The sequence below is a fragment of the Pithys albifrons genome, chromosome 1 (genome assembly GCF_047495875.1).
Source record: "Pithys albifrons albifrons isolate INPA30051 chromosome 1, PitAlb_v1, whole genome shotgun sequence".
Classification (NCBI taxonomy): Eukaryota; Metazoa; Chordata; class Aves; order Passeriformes; family Thamnophilidae; genus Pithys; species Pithys albifrons.
The window spans coordinates 90,093,779-90,113,037 of NC_092458.1; positions in this window are offsets into that span (position 1 = coordinate 90,093,779).

Consider the following 19,259-nt stretch of genomic DNA (forward strand, 5'->3'; position numbering starts at 1 on the left):
CCAAAACCTCAAGCGCCCTTTGTGGCAAACTTTGGCAAGCATTTCAGGAAAGGTTGTGATTGTCTTTTGAAATTGGAAACTGAGAAAAATCCATTCCCATAGTACAAAATCCTTGTTCATAACATGCATCTGTCCCAAAACTGCATAGGGTTGCTGTTGTCCTCTAAAAACAACCAAGGCGGATGGAAGCCCAGGTTTCATTCTTCTGACTTGACAGGAGGAAATACAATGGTTGATTTTTTCTAAAACTTCTTGTGCTTCTTGAGTGAGGACTCTGGGGGAAGATAAGTCTGGGTCTCCTTTTAGTAATTTAAATAGTGGTGCTAAAAAGTCTGTAGATAGTCCTAAGTAGGATCGTACCCAATTGATATTACCCAGCAAGGTCTGCAATTGATTTAATGTTTTAACATCGCCGGTAATCTGTATCTTTTGTGGGACGAAGGTTCGTGCTGACAAAAGCAGTCCCAGGTAGTGCCAAGGTGCAGTTGTTTGGGTTTTCTCAGGCGCTACTTCAAGTCCTGATGCCATAAGCGTACTTACAACCACATTATAAACTTCTTGTAGTTTCGCTGAATTACTAGCAGCTAGCAAAATGTCATCCATATAATGATACATAATAGCTTCTGGATATCTTGACCTTACAGAACCTAATATTTGTGACACTACTGATTGACATATTGTTGGACTATTTTTCATACCTTGGGGGAGGACAGCCCAATGGAATCGCTTGGCTGGCTCTTCTGCATTCAATGATGGAATAGTGAATGCAAACCTGCGGGCATCTTGCGGATGGAGATAGATGTTAAAAAATCAGTCTTTAATGTCCATGTTTGCGATGGGTCAATTTTCTGGAATGAGAGCTGGGGATGGGAGTCCCGACTGTAATAGGCCCATCGGCTCTATCAAATTATTAGCCTCTTGCAGGTCATGGAGGAGTCGCCACTTCCCAGAAGATTTTTGGATGGTGAATATGGGAAAATTCCACGGGCTGTCGGTGGGGACTAACCTATTTTTTGCCAATTGCTCATCAATTAAGTCATGTAAATGCTGCAATTTTTCTTCCCTTAAGGGCCACTGATTCACCCAGACCGGGGTGTCGGTCGTCCAGCTGAGGGGAGGAGCTTGCAGTGCTCCAGTGGCCCCCATTACAAATTTGGAATTTTCAATGAAAGTCCCCACTGTGAGATGACATCTCATGCCCATAAGGTAACTGGAATATTTAGAACGAAAGGTTGTGATGAGGCTGATCGACCTTCAGGCCCTTTTACCAGGAGAGGGGAGAAACTTTGCCGAGGGATTTGTATTCCCCCATCCCCCCCCCGGATGTCAATAGACGGTAAGAAGGTGGGCCCATCCTTTGGCCAATCTTTTTCAGCTATAATCGTAACATCAGCTCCAGTATCCAGCAAGCCTGAGATTTTAACCTTATGATCCAAATTAGGAAACGTGACTTCACATAATAACATTGGTCTTTGTAACGTTACCAGTTGAGACCAAGCTGCTTGAACATTCTCTTCTCTATGTGATGAAATAGATATGGGTAAGAGTTGAGCCACAATGTCCTCTTTGCACAGTTCAACAGGTACAAAAGTTGGCTTAATAAAAACAGAAACAACATTAACATTAAATAGTTTAACCAAAGTAGGCATAATAACAAGACCCAACTCAATAGCCTTCTGCGTTCCTGTAACGAGAAAAGTGCCATTATAGGTTTTAGTTCCAGGGACAGTTAACAAAACAATCTGAAAGGTATTATCATTTAAAGTCATTGTGGTGGCAACTGCCAACCCCAAGTGAGGCCTACTTGCAACGGTTCTCCCTCTGGTATCGGCAGAAGGAGTCGGCGAGTTGCATTGCTGTCGGAATTTTGGGCAACTTGTGTCGTCGCGCCGCCCTGGGCGCTCCGTGAACCGTTTCCCGATGTTAGTACTCACCCCGGCGATCAAATCGTGAGCGACACTCCGATGCCCAGTGCCTCCCTTTTTTACATTTAGGGCACAGGCCCGGAGGAGCGGGGCTTTTGACATCAGCTGCTTTTGGACAATTGGTCTTAAAATGTCCGTTTTGACCACAACCAAAGCATTTAGCTTGGAAGGGTTGAACAGTAGCCGCTAAGGCATGGGAAACTTCTTTCGCGACTTCTCTTGCTAACTGTTTGTTGTTCTTCGCCATGCTAGAACCGAAGCTATTGCCCATGGTTATTTGGGCTTGGGCAAGGGTATTGGCCAGTTTGTCAGTAGAGGTAATGTCTTTGCAGGCCTTAACCATTTCTAACGGTGTGGGATCTTTAAGTGCGCGCAGTATAGGTTGACATTGTGCATTTGCGTTAGAAATAGCAACTTGTTTAAAAATGATGTCTTGTACATGTTTTTCTTTTGTCTCTCTAGATATAGCCTCTTTGAGTCTCTTGGCGAACCTCATGAAAGGTTCGTCCGGCTCTTGAAATACAGATGTGAATGGAGGAGTGACTTGAGAGGCTTCTGAGATTGTTTGTAATGCCTGAAAGGCGAGATTTTTTGTTGTAAGCAAATCTTGAGTGTCTATTGTCATTTACTGGGCATTGTATGCCCATCTCCCAACACCAAAAAGCATCTCAATGGTGTCCGGGACTGGTCTATTGGTAACACCGTCTGTTTCATGAGCATATTTGCGAACGTTGGCATACCAAGTATCTAAAAACATAGTAATCTCCATATTATTCAAGTGTTCTTGCTAAATCTTTCAAATCGTTAGGTGTAAAAGTAAATGCTTGTAAAAGGGCACCAATAACTCCCATTGCGTATGCTGATGAGAGACCATATTCAGCCACTGCTTTTTTCGCATCTTTAATTAAAGGAATCGGTAGCGGTTCCCAATGAGGCTGATTAGCACCATCAAAGAAAACCGGAAAAGCTTGAACAGCTTGAAGCTTGCTAAGGTCTTTGGCCTGTAGTGCAGCTCGCTCCATTCGGGACAACCGAGCTGGCTGACGGCAAGCGACTGAAAGGTCCTTGGTGTTGGGTGTCGCCATAGAAGGTGGAGCGAATGGATTGGTGGATGGCGCCGTGGGAGGGAGACTGAATGGGTTGGTAGGTGGTAGGCCGGTAGGCCCATGGCTTGGACCGGAAGATGGGAGGGGCCTGAGCCGCCCGCGGTGTAAGAGGGCGGATCCAGACGTGGAGGGTCATAGGGACCGCCCTTTAAGGGGGATGGCCCCTCCCCTCCTGACGTCACGAACAGAGGGTAGACATTAGGAACCTCCTCCCTTTTGCTCCAGATGCCATTTTGTGCTACTTTATCGTCAGAGTCCCCTGTCGCCATTTTGTGGACGTGCAGTACATCCGGTCAGGGAGGCAGATATTGTGGTTGTGACTGTGTTCATAATGGCCCCAAAGTTCGAGGGAACGGTCGTGTTGGAAGGGGGATTCTGGTGTCCCGATGCCATTCACGCGCTTCGACCGCAACTCCCTGAGATGTCTATTCCTGGGGCCCCCTGGATCCCCGATCCCTGATCTTTTTCTAGGATAGATTGGATTGAAGTCCATGCCACTAAGTCACGTGTAGCATTCTTATCTTTTTTATTCACCGCTGCCCATAGTTTATGTCCAAAAGAGTCCCATTCAGCCGTGGTGAGATTAGGAGGCAAAGAATAGCCTTCTTTGGACATGCATTTCGTTAACGATTTTATGGCTGCTTTGTCCACCTCATGGTTGGCTTGGGTTACAAAGGACTTAAGCGACAGTAATCAGTTTTTTCTCTCTTAGAGAGAATCCCACCCATTTTTAACAAATGAGAATTGTGTGATAGGGAAAAAGGAACTGCCCGGGGAGCTACCTACCTCCAGGGCAGGTTGAGGATCAGTCCTTCGGTCCCACATCGAATCAATGGGGGATGTTCAGCAGAGCTGAGGGAATGCCGAGGTGCTCTGTCCAGTAGCTGTCTTCGGGATCCACCGATGGCCAAGGGTTTCACCCGCCCTACGACTGTAGATGCTGCGGCATGGAAGATGCTACCACGACGTTGGGCGCCAATTATCGGTGGATGGTTGATTGTCCACTGATACGGTGAATAGGAGGGGCGCTCCTAGGAGCAGGGCTCGAAGAGCAATAGTAAATGCTCTCAAGGGACAAGCTCCTTCCAAGCTCAGGGAAGGCTCCTCCCGCTCCCAACCCGGCAACGATTCCCCGAAGGAAGAGGTCCACACGAGTCAAGAGTCCACGAAGAGAAGCAAAGTTTATTGGTGTGCCCGGACTTATATAGGGTAGCATGGGACTTTCCAGAACAGGGGCGGAGTAAGGGGAGGAGATAGGGAGGAGCGACACACCCTATTGGACGGCATGCAAATTAGGGGGAGGAACGGAGGAAGAACCAATGGGAGAACTGGGTTTAAACATAACCTTATAAGGAATATGGTGCACTGCACCAAACAGGGGCCAATCAGGAGAAGGTTGACGGGAAAATGCCCTAAGGGTCTGTGGGAAGGAGAAACCTGGACAGGGATGACTAAGGGAAAAATGACTAGGGTAGCCATCTTGGGGTACATAACAATTAAACTGGGGACACATCCAAGTAACTCCTAAAGCCCCCATAATCCTGATTCAACTGCTTCAGGGGTTCTCCAGGTTCTTGGACCTCCGTGTCCTCATCCACCCAGCGCTTATAATATTTCTGCCATTTAATAAAGTCCTCATCCACTTGATCTCCTCCAACAGCAATGAGCTTTTTGTGGTCCATTTTCATTCTGCCTTTGCAGTAAAACTCCAGGAACGTGAAACGAGTTAGATTTTTGCGACTTTTTTTACCGGGTAGTACCAAGAAGTAGCAGCAATATCTTCATGTTTGTGGCTTTCATGGTATGAGCAACAGCTGGAGAGAAAGGGAGTTGTGTCATGAGATATGACCTTTAGGATCATGCCAGGAACCAGGGAAATAATATGATTTCCTTTCTGTAAAAATCTTGGCACATTGACAAGCATCAAAGCAATTTACTCTTAATATGAAATTCACCTTTGCCCTAAGCACTTCTTTTCATATTTGAGGCTTAGTAGAGATTGATTAAAGCCAAAACAGCAAAGGATTTCTGAAATGTCAGGACCTTTCTGCTGTTCACCCAACCACAGTTGTCTCATCTTATTGCTCAGCTATGATGTAGAGATGTCCTGGTAGTTGGGACATTCTGTGTTCATCTCCCCTGCATCCTTCCCGCTCTCCCAATCAGTTCAGCAATGCTGTATTACAACCACAGCTTTCTTCCAGCTTGCCCAAAACCAGGGAGAGCTGTTGCCTTTGCCATCAAGCCCCCAACCTCTCTTAACTCTTGAGCAAAAGTGAAGAGAGCCAGGGAAGGAGATAGTACTTGACTCCCTATCAGAAGGGTATAGGTATGGCCAGACTTCGCAAAGGAAGATTTGGGAAGGGCTCTCCCCATGTGGGTGTGCCCTTCCAGCCTGCGCAGTGGATGTTTTAGGTGAGGCACAGCATGCACAGAACTGGCCCCACCATTTAAGTCCTGAGGTCCATCTGCCACGGTCCATTTGGACAGTGACAGTGAAGTCCTTGGGACTGTCTCCAGCACTAACAGGGGCTGACCCTGCTGACCATCCGAGATCTGACAGGATCAGATGGCAGGGAGGCATTGAACTGCCCAGGGAACGGGGTCCCCACTGAGACTCCAACTCGGGTCCTTAGGATTCAGAGTCCAGAGTGTTCTCCTTTACACCATGGGACCGCCCTATCAGAAGGGTCCTCTCTTCTTAATTGCTGTACTCCCTGCATTCCCCAGGCACTGCTCATCCTCTCCCTCTCACTGGTGACCTCCAGACCCCTGCCTGGGAGTTTTTCTTCCCAAGCTTCCCACTTCCTTGCAGCCACCCAAGCTACAGGCTCTGCCTGCTGCATGAGCAGCAAGTAGAGCTGGCAGCTTTCTTCTGTATTTACCTCCATGTGGTGCTGCCTTTTAAATGGTGCTCTTGCTCTGCTCCAGCCTTGGCTCTGCTGAGGTAACACCTTTGACTCCTGCAGCCTCCAGTCCTGACTGTACCAAAGTTTCCATGTTGGCTTTAGGCATATTGACATTGTACAACAATGCCCTGCACCTGCAGAGAACAGCTGTCAGGGAGCTGTCTCCTCTTGTGCAGCTGCTTTCCAAACAGTCCAGTGGAGAAGTGTGAAGATGATTAAGGGACTGGAGCATCTGTTATGTGAGGAAAGACTGAGAGGTGACGCTGTCTAGCCTAAAGCAGAGAAGGCTCAGGGAAGAACTTCCCAATGTGTATAAATACATGATGGGAAGGAATAAAGGGGAGGAGCCCAGGCTCTTCTCAGTGCTGCCTCCCAACAGGATAAGAGGCAATGGAGACAAATTAAAAAAAAACCCATGAAACTCAATCTGAATACATTAACTTTTATGTATTTATATATACATATTACTTTAAGGGTGGTCAAACACTGGAACAGGTTGCCTTAGGCAGGTTATGGAGTGTCCGTCTGTGGAGATACTCAACAACCAACTAGCTCTGCTTGAGTAGAAGAGGTAGACCAGGTGATCTCAAGAACTAACTTCCAATCTCAACTATGTTATGATTCTGAAGTTTGCTTGTCACAACGATGACCGAGCTTCTCATAGTCTCACTTCATTCTAAACTTTACTGATTTTAGTCACACCACCAAAAATGCCTGATTTAATAGGGATTTGGCTTTTTATTTTTTGCAGTGAAACCTGAATTGTTGGCAGAAAGGGTGATGTTTCAGGGTCAGCCAGAAGGAGGGATTTGGCAGGAGCATATCTGTGGGACACTGTCCAGAGGTATGAAGCAAGGAAGCCATGCAGAGCATAGAGGGAGGAAAGGAAGAACTAAGAGGACTAAAATACCCATTAGCCATCATCCTGAACTCCAAATATGTAGGTCATCTCATGTCACATTCTGCAAAGTCCATATGGTGAATTCAGTGGAAAAAGCTTTTTCAACTTTCTGATTTTCACTGACAAGGAAAGGTGTCTGCCCTGTGAGGGCAGTGGTTTTGGAAAAGATTGAATGCAATGTTTGGAGGTTTCAGCATTTTGTTGACATAACAATGGCACTACACTGCACTTGGCCAATGATCTGTCCTTGCTAAAGCCCTCAGATCTTCCCAGAGTATTGTCTGTGAAGTTCATTAATGTGAAATTTGCTTCCTCCTCCTCCTCATTAATAACCATGTCAAATAAGAATACTCTTAACAATCCTGACTGTGGGGAATTTTAATGAGAGATTCAGGCTTCTTACTCAGCCATAAATATGGTATCCTCTAGGTTTTTCCACATTGCTTTCAACTACTGCCCCCCTTTACTACTGCTTCATGGGTTTATTGCTCTTTAGAGGCTTACACATCAAATTCACCTGGACACTTGTGCTGGTTTAAAGGCAAACGGGCAGGAGAAACAAACCCAACACAAAAGAGATTATAAGTCAGTTACAATTTAATAACAATATTACAATAAATGCAATGGCACACAGAGAAATTGGTTTTAACCCACAAAACCCAGAAGTGGAACCCAGCACCCTGGAGTACAAAGGTGTTTGTAGCCCCTGTGCTGAACCCCACGTGGTTCCCCCAAGTCCAAAGTAAAAGAAAGCAAGAAACCTGTTGGTGCAGATGACGGTTGCAGTCTGGTGAAGAGTAGTGGTCACAGTCTGGTTGAAAGTGGTGGCCTCCTCCTGTTGAGGTTCTGGTCCTCCTCTGGATCCAACAAGTGGTTCCCCAAGTCCCAAATCCCTCAAGATTATATCCCCTCAGGTTCAGGTAGGACTGCCCAGTACCTCCCTCAGGGCAGGGAATTACACAATGGGTGATCTCACTCGAGTCATGGGGTATTTGGAATCATTGATGGCCCATTAGCAGACATGGTACCTCAGGCTGGGTGTGGAGGTGCTAACAACTTCCTGGAGGGGAATTATCACAGCTATTATCTCACAGGTGTCTTTCACACCCAGCTTGTAGCCTGAGGGGTCAGGTGTGCCCTGGGCAGCTGCTGCAAATGGTCCATTGTTAACAGTTCCTGGGTAATGAATACAGGGTGTAGAATACATAGCTTTGGTCACACCCACACAGTGATAAACTGGTCCCCTCTGCTGAACTAGGACAACACCCCAAAACTGAGACATGTACATGGCTTCTTTTTCAGATACATTCAACCCTTCTCTCTCTGTATGTAATGATGACCCAGAGCATTCAAAGCACTAGGTATATGTAAATGCAAAAGGATAACCCTAAGCTACATTTCTGGTTCGCTGGCATTGTGTTTCCAGATTTCTTTTATTCACTTGTAGTAAATTCTGGCAGTGGCTGTTAATTTTGCCATGGGAACACAACCAGTAAGAGTTTGAAAAAAGGTCTTAAAAGGACTTTTGATGTTACCACCTTCTAGTTGGGGATTTCTTACCTGTTCAAAGGGTGGCCACACAAATTGTTGATTCGGCACTTAGCACAACTGAGATCTAAAGAAGATCTGTTCCTGATGGAGAAAGCTTCAGCTTGTCCCTGAGTACACATTGTGAGGAAGCTATGAAACTGTAGCCCAGGCTGCTGTGGATGGCAGAAGATAAGTGGGATCGTGTGAATGACTGACAAATACATAATTCCTCTGAGGCTTATCTAATGCAAAGAGGAGACACCTCTCAGTCTGGAAAGTCCCTGAGAGACAAATTGTTCAAAGCTGGTACCTGGAGGAAATACCCTCTCTTCTGACACTCCTGCCTAAGCATCAGCTTTTGGCCTCAGCAAGAGATGGGATTTGGGCAAAAAAGGACATTAGCTGTCCTGTTGCACAACCACTTTTGTGATCTTGGGCTTCATCAGGTTTCCATCCCATCCTGACCTCTATCCTCCTAACTCAGAGAAGGTTACCAACATATCAGCTGAGCTGAATGCGAAATTGCAAGTGACTGAGCTCTGACTGAGGCAGTGAGAATGGCACCAGTGGGAAGAGATGTAGTGGAAGCCTCTTCCATAAGAATATAAGAGGGCTATGGTTCATAAAAATGGTTGCTGTTAAACAAGCCTAGGGCTGAAAGAGGGTTCCTCCTTTAGGATGAAAATAAAACAGGTTCCTTGGTCTCTTAACTTCATCTGATCCTCAGCAAGATGACAGGAGCAGTCAGAGAGTTGACGATACCTGCCAGAATGCTTGCCTTTGCTGGCCTCCTGTTATGGAAAATGAAGATTTTTCCAACCAGACTAATCAGCTGCACATTGCAGCTGGCTTACTACATAACACTGTGCAAAGCTAGCATATGGCTCATTAGAATATGCCCTGACTAAGTGTTCAGCCAAACAATCCACCAAGGCATTTTTGCTTCTCTGATGTGCTGTTTGCACTTTTTGCAAACAAAGCAACAAACAATTTCTTTGGACACACTTTTCAATATTAGATGAGGCTTGGGGATGCTGAATTCCTGTCTGAACTGTGAATGATGTTAGAAGCTGATTCCCTGTCCCTTCCTAGATGGACAGTTGTCCATTGCAAAATAGCTCCAGTTCAGGTTCCTGGTAAATCTGAGCTTGCTCACACATCACATATCTGTGGCAGTGGAAAGTTGCTCAATTCTGCTCAGTTTCCCGTCACATTAGATGGGCATAGGAGGGCGGTCCCATGGTGTAATGGTGAGCACTCCGGACTCTGGATCGCAAGGTCGTGAGTTCGAGTCTCGGTGGAGACCATACCGGGCAGTTAAATACCTCCCTGCCATCTGATCCTATCAGATCTCGGATGCTCAGCAGGGTCAACCCCGGTCAGAACCAGGTGCTGTAGACAGTCCTGAGGACTTCACTGTCACTGTCCAAGCTCACTCGGCCATGGCAGATGGACCTTGGGACTTAAACGGTGGGGCCAGTTCTGCGCACGCTGTGCCTCACCTAAAAAATCCACTGCACAGTCTGGAAGGGCACACCCACGTGGGGACAGCCTTTCCCAAATCTTCGTTCACGAAGTTTGGCCATACTATACTATACTAGATGGGCATCCCTTAACATTACCTAATCCCTTAGACATTTTCTGCAGTGTCCATCATGTGGTGGGAACTCTGTTTTCACCACAAACAGCTTCAGGGGTTTCTGGCTGAACAAAGGAGTATATGACTAAAATTTAGACATTACATAAAGGAAAAAATAATGTAGTCCTGAGAGGTGGGATTGGCCACTATGGTCTCCAAACAGTGACTGAGACAGAGATAAATAACAATGTTGAACATAAAGTTGAATGCTTATAACTCTGAATGGTTCTCATGAACAGTTGTGCCACACTGCCTTTGAGAGAACTCGTGTGTTCTTTGTAGGCTCTTTTCTTTCCAAGCAGTCATCATTTGGCTGGAGTAGTGCTCATAATCTTGACATTTATACCATTCATTCTCTGCCTTATCACTAGCATGCAGAAGACTCATTTGGACCCTCTCTCTTGCTCTAGAGACTGATCCCACAGAAATAAGCAGAAGCACTTACAGGTGGTTTGTCTGGCAGAGGCAACAGCACTCTGGATTTGGAGGCAGAGAGGGAACTTGGCGAGTGATAGCTTCCTCACAATTCCCTTAAAATGCAAATGCCCATAATAAGGACAACCTCTTGGATTTCAGCAGCTATTTCTGCTTCAGGTGTGCCGTGTAGTGCAATGCTGGTATTCTGCTCAGTATGTCTGGTCCCCCATTAAATTTCTAAATCACTGCTGCTGCAGGTTATCACAGGAGCAACCTATCCCTCAACAGAAACTCCAAACTGCAAAATAAGGTTTCTGTTCCTGTTCTGCCCTTGCACAAGAAGTGTCGTAACTTAGGAAACCCCTCATAAATGAAGGTGTAAAGACAGCCAGACTCCAGACAGGTGCTGCTGAGTATCGGGTAGAAGCTCATAAGCAAAATTAGCAGAAGTGTGGGGACCTAAGAGCACTGTGGCAGCAACAAGGAAAGTCTCATGGGGCCCTTCTTGTCTGACCTGGTAGGTTGGCACAGACTGTGCTACATGGACTGCCAGGCTCTGACTGGCACTAGCTGAGGGCTATCTGAAGTATGACCTACTGAATTGTGTAGACATACCTTAGGCTTCTGCACAAAAAAAAAAGAAAGCATCCACAGGCTATGGAATTCAGTATGTTTAGATTCAGACATGGGAGGGAGATGATACTCATATGAATAACCAAGATGCTACAGAGAGGTTTTTCTATGGGCAGTAGTAGGGCATTTCTCCAGCAAACAGGTTTGCATCTAGGGGGAGTTTGCAGGTCTCAAAGGTCTTGTGGACTTTGTTTCTCAAAAGAACTGTAGTTCTCAAAGTGATCTTGGAATCCTGTAGAGCATCTACAAAAGATACCTGCAAGGGAAGACCCTCACACAATAATACCAGGAAGGAACAGTGCACACAATCAGGGTTTCACAACGAAGAACACTTTTGAAGCTTGGGCAGCTAGGCAGCAGAAAAAGAGAATTTCATGTGCTTTCCATTACCCAAGAAAATAGGAGGTTTCAAGTCATCCTGATGTTCAGACATCCCAGCTGATACAGGGGGAAAAAAACGACACAAACCCCTTACCCAGCATAGCATCTTAGATAAACCACCTGCTTTGCCCTGCATTTTCTGGACACCTATAGCCAGAAGGATCTCTCGGTCACCCACAATACTAGCTTTTTGTTTGTTTGTTTTGCTCAGCACCCTCAGCAATTTGCACTTATGGAAAAAGGGCAGGGTGGGAAGAAGGCAAAAGCGAGTCGGGGCAGGAGGCTCCCTCCCCGTCCCAGCGCTGACCCGACGCGGGTGAAACAAACGGGAGAGCGGAACCCCTCCATCAACAGGAAGAAGGGGCAGAGGAAGATGCCTAAATCACTTTTCAGGATGGGGAGGAAAAAGCCCCATAAATCAATGAACAGCTGGCTGTGGTTCGCTCCGCGCCGGGAACAAAGAGCGGCTGCGGCGCCGCCGGGGGCCGGCAGGGGGCGGCCGAGCGCCGCCGGGACGGGGCGCGGGGCACTTGCGAGTCGATGCGCGCCGTGTTAATTGCCGCTAATTAGCGCCGCGCACGCTGCAAACGGCGTGTCCGGGGCGGTGTTCGAGCCTCAGCCCCCTTGGCTCGTCTCCCGAAGCGTAGGGCATGACAGCAGCTTGCACATCTTGCTGCTTAAATGTGCCGTTTGAGTAAGGCGCGTCTGAAATCGGGGTGGATGGTGTAGCCTGGATTAATCTTTGTCAGAATATGAAGGCAGCCTCGTCGGGCATTTTCTGGCGAAAGATATGCAAATTTGCCATTCAGACTTGTAAAGATCTAGTTCTTAATTGCTATTACTACCAGTCACTGTGCCCTGCCCATCACTGTATCATGCTATACAAGTATGGAGCTATAATATACAATGAAAGCCAAAGAACATTTTTCTACCAGAGTTGGGAGCAGCAGCTGCTCTATAGATGATTCACTTGCTTGACACGGCCATGGTAAATACCCGTCTTATCAGCATATTTTCTCTTGGCCATGATGGTCACGTTATCCAGACTTCTGAGGAGTATTAAATTGCCATAATAGGTGTAGAATAGTTGTACAATTTTCTTAGGTTGGCTAAACCTGGAATAGGAGCAGAGAGAGAATGTGACCCTTCCCAAGTCTAAATCACATAGTTGAATTCCTGGAGGTAAACACACATGGCATTTTTATACATTTTTAAGTTTCTGGACTACAGCACAGAAGCAAATTTGTTTTGAGTTAGCTTAGGCTAAATGGGAGAAATCCTTTCAGAAAACTGAAATGGTGGAATCCAAGTGTTGTGCAACAAACTAAAAGACTCTTTAGAAAACCTGGATGATGCTGAAATCTCAGAGAGTCATCCTTGCCCTCCAAAAGGAGAAGGATTTCTCTGCATTAAAAATACATAATCTGAATCAATGAATTCTAAAGGAATTTAAAATGCATTCAGCAAGAAGCAGCCACATTTCTGATCTTTCTGGATAACTATGATAAAGGAAAAGGAGATCTTAATTCCACTAATATTTTTATCCCGGAAAATTGTGGGTGATTCCCTGGACAAATGTGACTCTGCTGCGCTCATTCCAGGATGGATTCTGTACTCTGTAGGTCTGTTGAAAATGTGGATGCCTCTCCAAATCTTAATGTTGCTGTTCAGGGTGGATTTCAGTAAAAGTTCTTACACAACTCCATGGGAATGGGTTTGCATGTCCTCTTCAATCCAGATTAAAAGGCTGTGAATGCCTACACTTCTGTTCCCATAGCACTTTATGGCCACAGGGAAGGCCTATTCTACCCATGCTGGTCAGGATGGGCTTTCTGACTTTGAAATGAACTCATTCTGGGACTTATCTAGTCCCGTTAACCCTTAGCAGTAGCATTAGTATGCACCTTATTTAAAAGTAGCTGTAGTGGGTCTCAACAAAGGTCAGTATTGTCCTCACCACAGACCAGTTACAGATATCAAGGGAAGTTTTTAGGGAAGGTGGAAAGCATACCCCAAGATTTCCCAGGTCCCTTTCCCAGTCTTCTTGCAACGTGTGGCTGGTTCAATCACAGCTGATGTCTTTATGCTTAGTAGGTCTGGACAGGTTGTCTTCCATTGCCCAGTGGAAGTGCTGCCCACTCTTTCCTCCACTGTGTCCTGTAGCAAGAATTTCCACTGTGTAACTGCATGTTCTGTGAAAAGAGGACCTTCTGTGAAAAGAGGACCACCTGCCACGTGCCAATGCCGTGTTCTTCATTTGGTGAAATGGAGAAGGCTTTACATCTTTCATGCCACTTGTAGTTCTGTAAACTTTCACAGATTAGTAGAATCATAGAACGGTTTGCATTGGAAGGGACACTAAAGGTCCAACCCCACCATGGTCTACCACTACACCGGAGTACTCAGAGCTCTGTCCAGCCTGGCTTTGAACACTTACAGGGATAGGGCATCAACAACTTCTCTGGGCAACCCATTCCAGTGCCCCACTACCCTTGCAGTAAAGATTTTCTTCCTAATATCAAATCTAAATCTCTCCTTTTTCAGTTTCAAGCCATTCTCCCTTGCCCTATCACTACATGCCCTTGCAAAAAGTCCCTCTCCACCTCTCTTGTAGGCCCTCTTCATCAGGTACTAGAAGGCGCTGTAAGGTGTCCCTGAAGCCTTTTCTTCTTCAGGCCGGACAGCCCCAACTCTCTCAGACTGCCAGCTTTGTTAGGTCTCCTGCAATTCTTTTGGGACAGTGCACAGAGGAAGAACTACCTGAGGAAAGCTCCTTAGATGGAACCACAAGGAGGAAGTGTGTAAAAAATTCTCAGATGTGTGATTTTCTGTGACCAGCTCCCAGCCACTTTGCTCAGTCCGGAGCTGGTCGTTTGGAGCAATCAGATTTAGGACTGTTGCTATAAATGAAATAAAAGCTGGAGGGCACTTCTGCTGCCAGAGGTGGCAGTGGTGCTGAATTCAAGCTACATGTAGCACTCATATCTATAGACTTCTCGGCAAAGGTTGGAGGCAATACTCCTGCTTCGTGTCCTCCTTCTGTGGGAGCTCTGGCTAATAAGAACAGCCCATCCAACTAAGTTTGGTTTCCTAGTCTAATTCCTTCTGATAGTAACAGACAGAATTTTTCCTCCCCAAATCTGGACATCCACAAAGTGTACTTGTCAGTTGGCCCCAGACTCTGCATTTCTTCCTGGGATTGCTCTACCCACCAACCCACAGACCTATCTGATCCACTCAAAGACCTGTGTGGAGGCAAGGGAAGAAGTTTAGTGAGCAGGAGGCAGTTCACACAAACAGCTCTGTTAGATTCCGGTGACAAACAAAGTTAGTAGGAACTGACATCAACTCCAAACCCCGGTAGGGAGCAGCAATGGAGAACTTCCTTTCTGCTGTTCCCACTACTGGAATTCAGGGCCTGAGGCCTCCTCTTGGAGGCTGGGTTCATTCTCCATCACTTAGCTCCTCATTGACTCTAACTGCCAAAGAGGGCATCTGGTAGAAAAGGGAGCTGGTGCTTTTTCTGAGGCAGAAATGCAGTCTCTTTATTAGCAGCTGCATTTAGACTTCTAACTAATTTCATCTAGGCCACTGAACAGTTGGAGGATGACAGCAACTCCACTGAGCTTTGAGGGTACAAGTGCACCTAAAGGCTCCAGCTGTATTAACATGTTTGGCTACTGTGTGACAGATCTGCCATCGGGTATGAATTCAAGGATGGCATTCTAAGAGGAGATGGCATTTTTGATCGGTTCGTTGGTCATGACACCTGAGGCAGGAGTTTGCATAAGTCGCAGACCCTATTTCCAACGCCTTTAATGATTGCAGTCACTGAAGTGAGTTGTGTCGAGGGGACAGAGGCTCTATTAGGAGGGATAAAGGAAACACAAGTGTGAACAGCTGCGTTACTCTTCACTGGAGCTGGGATATCCATCCTAACCCCAGGGTGGGCAAGTGAAAGGGCTCCAAGCTTCTCAGCAGAGATCAACTTCCTTACTGCTTTACAGTTTATTTTTAAAATCCTTATGTGTGGGTATTGGGAATTGAATCCCACCCATTATTACCAGATTTTCTAGGGGGTAGAGTAGAATTCAGAAGAATTCAGAAGTCGGTCATAAGAGGTTTAGGGAAATGGAGGCCTTGAGTGAAGCTGATTTTTGTAAGCTCTGTGAGATGCACAGAGAATCAGCAATAGTGCTGGAAGATGTTACAAGGTCTTTTTCCATATGCAGCTGTGAAGTGGCCTGGCACTATCCCGGGTCTTGTTGCAAAGTGTGGGGGCAACCTTCCTGCAACCTTCCTGCAAATAATGGTAGAAAACTCCCAATAAAGGTAGACACAGTAGGACAACAGAGATCTAAGGAGGATAAAATAAGGTTCCTGCAGGGATTTGGATTTTAAATAATTTGTGTTATGCACAGAAAGCAAGATAAGTTTTAAACAGATTTTGGGGACAAGCTCATTGCTCAAACAAAGAGAATCCTGAATAAGTCGATGCTTCAGATAGGTGCCACATATTTGATACTGAGTGGAAAAAGAAACTCGACTTCTTGGATTTGACCTTCTTTCCTTGCTGTGTGATATATTTCTAAAGGTTCATTTATGGAGCTGAAAGAGATGCATGGGACATGAATGGAACATGGTGCAATGAAACTTTCACACCATAGCATTTCCAATACTCTGAATCAAGGATCTCTGCATGGCACAGTGTGGACCTACCAGTTCATTCAAAACCAACTTGCAGCTCTTAGCCTTGATATCCACTTACTAAACAGACTCAGCCATTCTGGTCTTGCTAAGAGGGACTTTTCTTCTTGTTACTTCACTGGACATTTTTCTTAGTCAAAAGCTCCACCTCAGTTCAGCCTTGTTCATTCAAGTTACAGTGCTGGGAGAGGGAAAGCTACCAATGTTTGCTTTCTGTACCAGGAACAATAATGTTGGAAGCACTAATGAAGAGTAGGAAGGGTGTTTTCATAGAAAACATGTTGCCTACATTTCATCCAAGAATGCGAAAAAACTGTGGTTGCCAGCTCTAAACTTGACAGGTTGCTGCCAAAACAGAAGGATTGCCAATAAAAGCAACTAAAGATTTGCTAAGAATACAGGCAGAGCTGCTTTTGCTCTTCCTGAGTGGAGAACAGTTGGGAAGCGATTAGTTCACAGTGCCACTTAACTTTATCATATGTGCCATATGGACTGCAACCCAAACTTCTCTATAGTTTAATATTTACTAATAAAGAAATAAACAGAAATAAGTTAAGTGAGAAAAATTACATATATGTCTATGTAGGCTGAAAAGGAAAAAGTGAAAATGGAGAGTCTTTTTTTTTGGCAGAGATGCACTGCTAGACTTGCAAGCAAATAGGCAAAGAGGTGAGAGACACAGATTTGCCCTTGGGGAGGAGAGAAGAACTAGCAATCAGCCTGCATGGATGATATACCTTCTGGGAAAGGGAATGCAACATTTGAGGTAGAATTTAACAACCTCTTTTTCAAAACTTGCTGTGACTTTAGTAATCTGAACAAGGTCTTGTGTTCTCCTCTGTCATTTTCTGGCCCATCATGACCACAAGGTAAGTTATATTCCTAGTATAAAAAAAGGACTACACTCCATAATTCAGACAGGAGTCTATTTTTTCAGATATTTGAAAGTCAATAAAGACTTTGCAGTTGAGTCAAATGAGAATTGTCATCAGAGGCGGGTCAGTCTTAGGCAGGAACCACAACACTTGAAGAAGTCAGTTCCTACGTTTTAGGTCTGTAGATTGAGTTTTTCCCTAAGCCTGGAAAATTTGGGGCCAGATCAGGATAATCTAAAATATCTTTATGCCATGTGTCATAATGTACTTGCTGCCATTCCATCCATCCATCCATCCATCCATCCATCCATCCATCCATCCATCCATTCATCCATCCATCCATCCATCCATCTTTACTGTCTCTAAATGAAACTGTTTTAAATACACTCATTAATTGCTGATTTCTTTGGAGTTCCAGTTGGGCTTGTTTATGTTCCATTTCCAATTATCTGTAAATAAAACAGCTACACAGACACCAAAGGAGGGAAAAGTCAGAAATAGAAGAAAGAATAGACAAGAGAGATTTTTTTATTCAATTACAGGAAATTTCATGCTATATCAACTCCATATGAGATTTTGTAATTTTTTTTTTTTTAGATTGAAAAGTTTCTTGAATTGTTTTGAATTTGCACTTTGAAGTTTATCCCATTTCATATCAACTGAACATCCCCACCCCATGGTCAGTACTTCCTAAAACATACATATTTACCTAGTGTCAATCTCAGATTATCCAAGCAGCACCAGACAAGCTGTTTCACCTCTGTGCCTCCATCCTGCCCCCATACCCTCCAAGAGGAAGTAGTGCATTCTTTTTGCCTACATGCAAAGATTTTCCAGAACCTGCGTATTTCCATATTTTGACACTGATCCAAAAGCTGCTTAAGGTCAATGAAAAGATTTCAAGGGCTTTACCTTAGTTAATAAATATACTCTGAAGCCTTTTGACAAATAGCACTGTAGAATTGCACTGTTAGTACTACTGCATCTTATATGGTCTTCAGGCAGTTCTTTGGCTGGCAGTAGTCCCACAGAATACAGACTAAGTGAAAGCCAAGTGTCACGCTCCAGATTTCACCCATTGTCTTCTAAATAAACTGAATTGTAATGCAAATTCTTCTGCTTTGTTAGGAATGAAGTGCAGCAAGGCACCGGAAGTGTTTATTCTCAGGGATATTTCTTGATAGACACTGCACCCCGGTGGGGAGATACAGCTTTTTGTTACATCCTAGGTGATGCAAGCCCAAAGAGATCTTCCACAGTGAACAGAAGTATCCATATTTCCTAAGCAGGGAAGAAGGGGCAATGACAGTTTAAAGCCAAGCTCCTGTCACATAACAGGAAGCCTGCCATTAGCCTCAGAAGTGCCCAAATTTATCTAATGAATCGGTAGCACAGGCAGGGAACTGACCCAAATGTCACATGAGCAAGAATAGCTCTGCAGATCGGCCCCCTGACTCTGCTCCTTCTTTTAGCATTGTCTAAACTCCTTGCATTCATTTAGCTGTGTTGATGAATGGTTGCCAGCTCTTGCCATTCATCAGTGCTGATGCTGGGAAACAGTGTGGAGGCGCTTCTGGCCTTTTGGTCCCGTTTGGTTTAACACTGATCTGCTGAGGTCTCTGTTTAGTGCTTAAGACCCTGACAGCAATCTTTCTGTGGTGAAGATGCAGCACTAGTTAATACTGGAAAGCAATTCTGCCAGACAGAGAAATCCTGCAATATTTCCTCAGTGTCTCCCAGGCTGTAAGGGTTTACCTCTTAACAAGATCACTGAGATGAACAGATGCGTCCTGACCTGAAAATTCTCAGCATTTTGATCAGTGTATTAACACATAACACTTGAATTGTCAAAATCGTTTACACCTCCAAACACATTCCTTTTGCCAGGCAGTTGGAAGAAGTGTGTTGAATGTTTAAACAAAGGCACTGACCTGTATGTAAGACTCAGATAGCTCTTTGGATCATGCACCCTGTAATATTTCTTGTCAAAGCAAGACAGAGGTAGCAGTTCCCAAGTCTGAATTGCTACTCTGGAGTCAGACCATCCACAACAAATGTTTCGTTCTGACCTAGAACAGGTGTCACATGCAGAGACTCCCATGTAAGCTCATGGAAGTGCACTGTGTCAGGTGGGTAAGCAGGGAGAGTCAATCCTGCAGCAGGCTGTTTCCCAGGATTGAGCAAGAGTGGCAGCATTTATGGTCAGATATAAGTCAGGAATCAGTAAGGTTTAGCA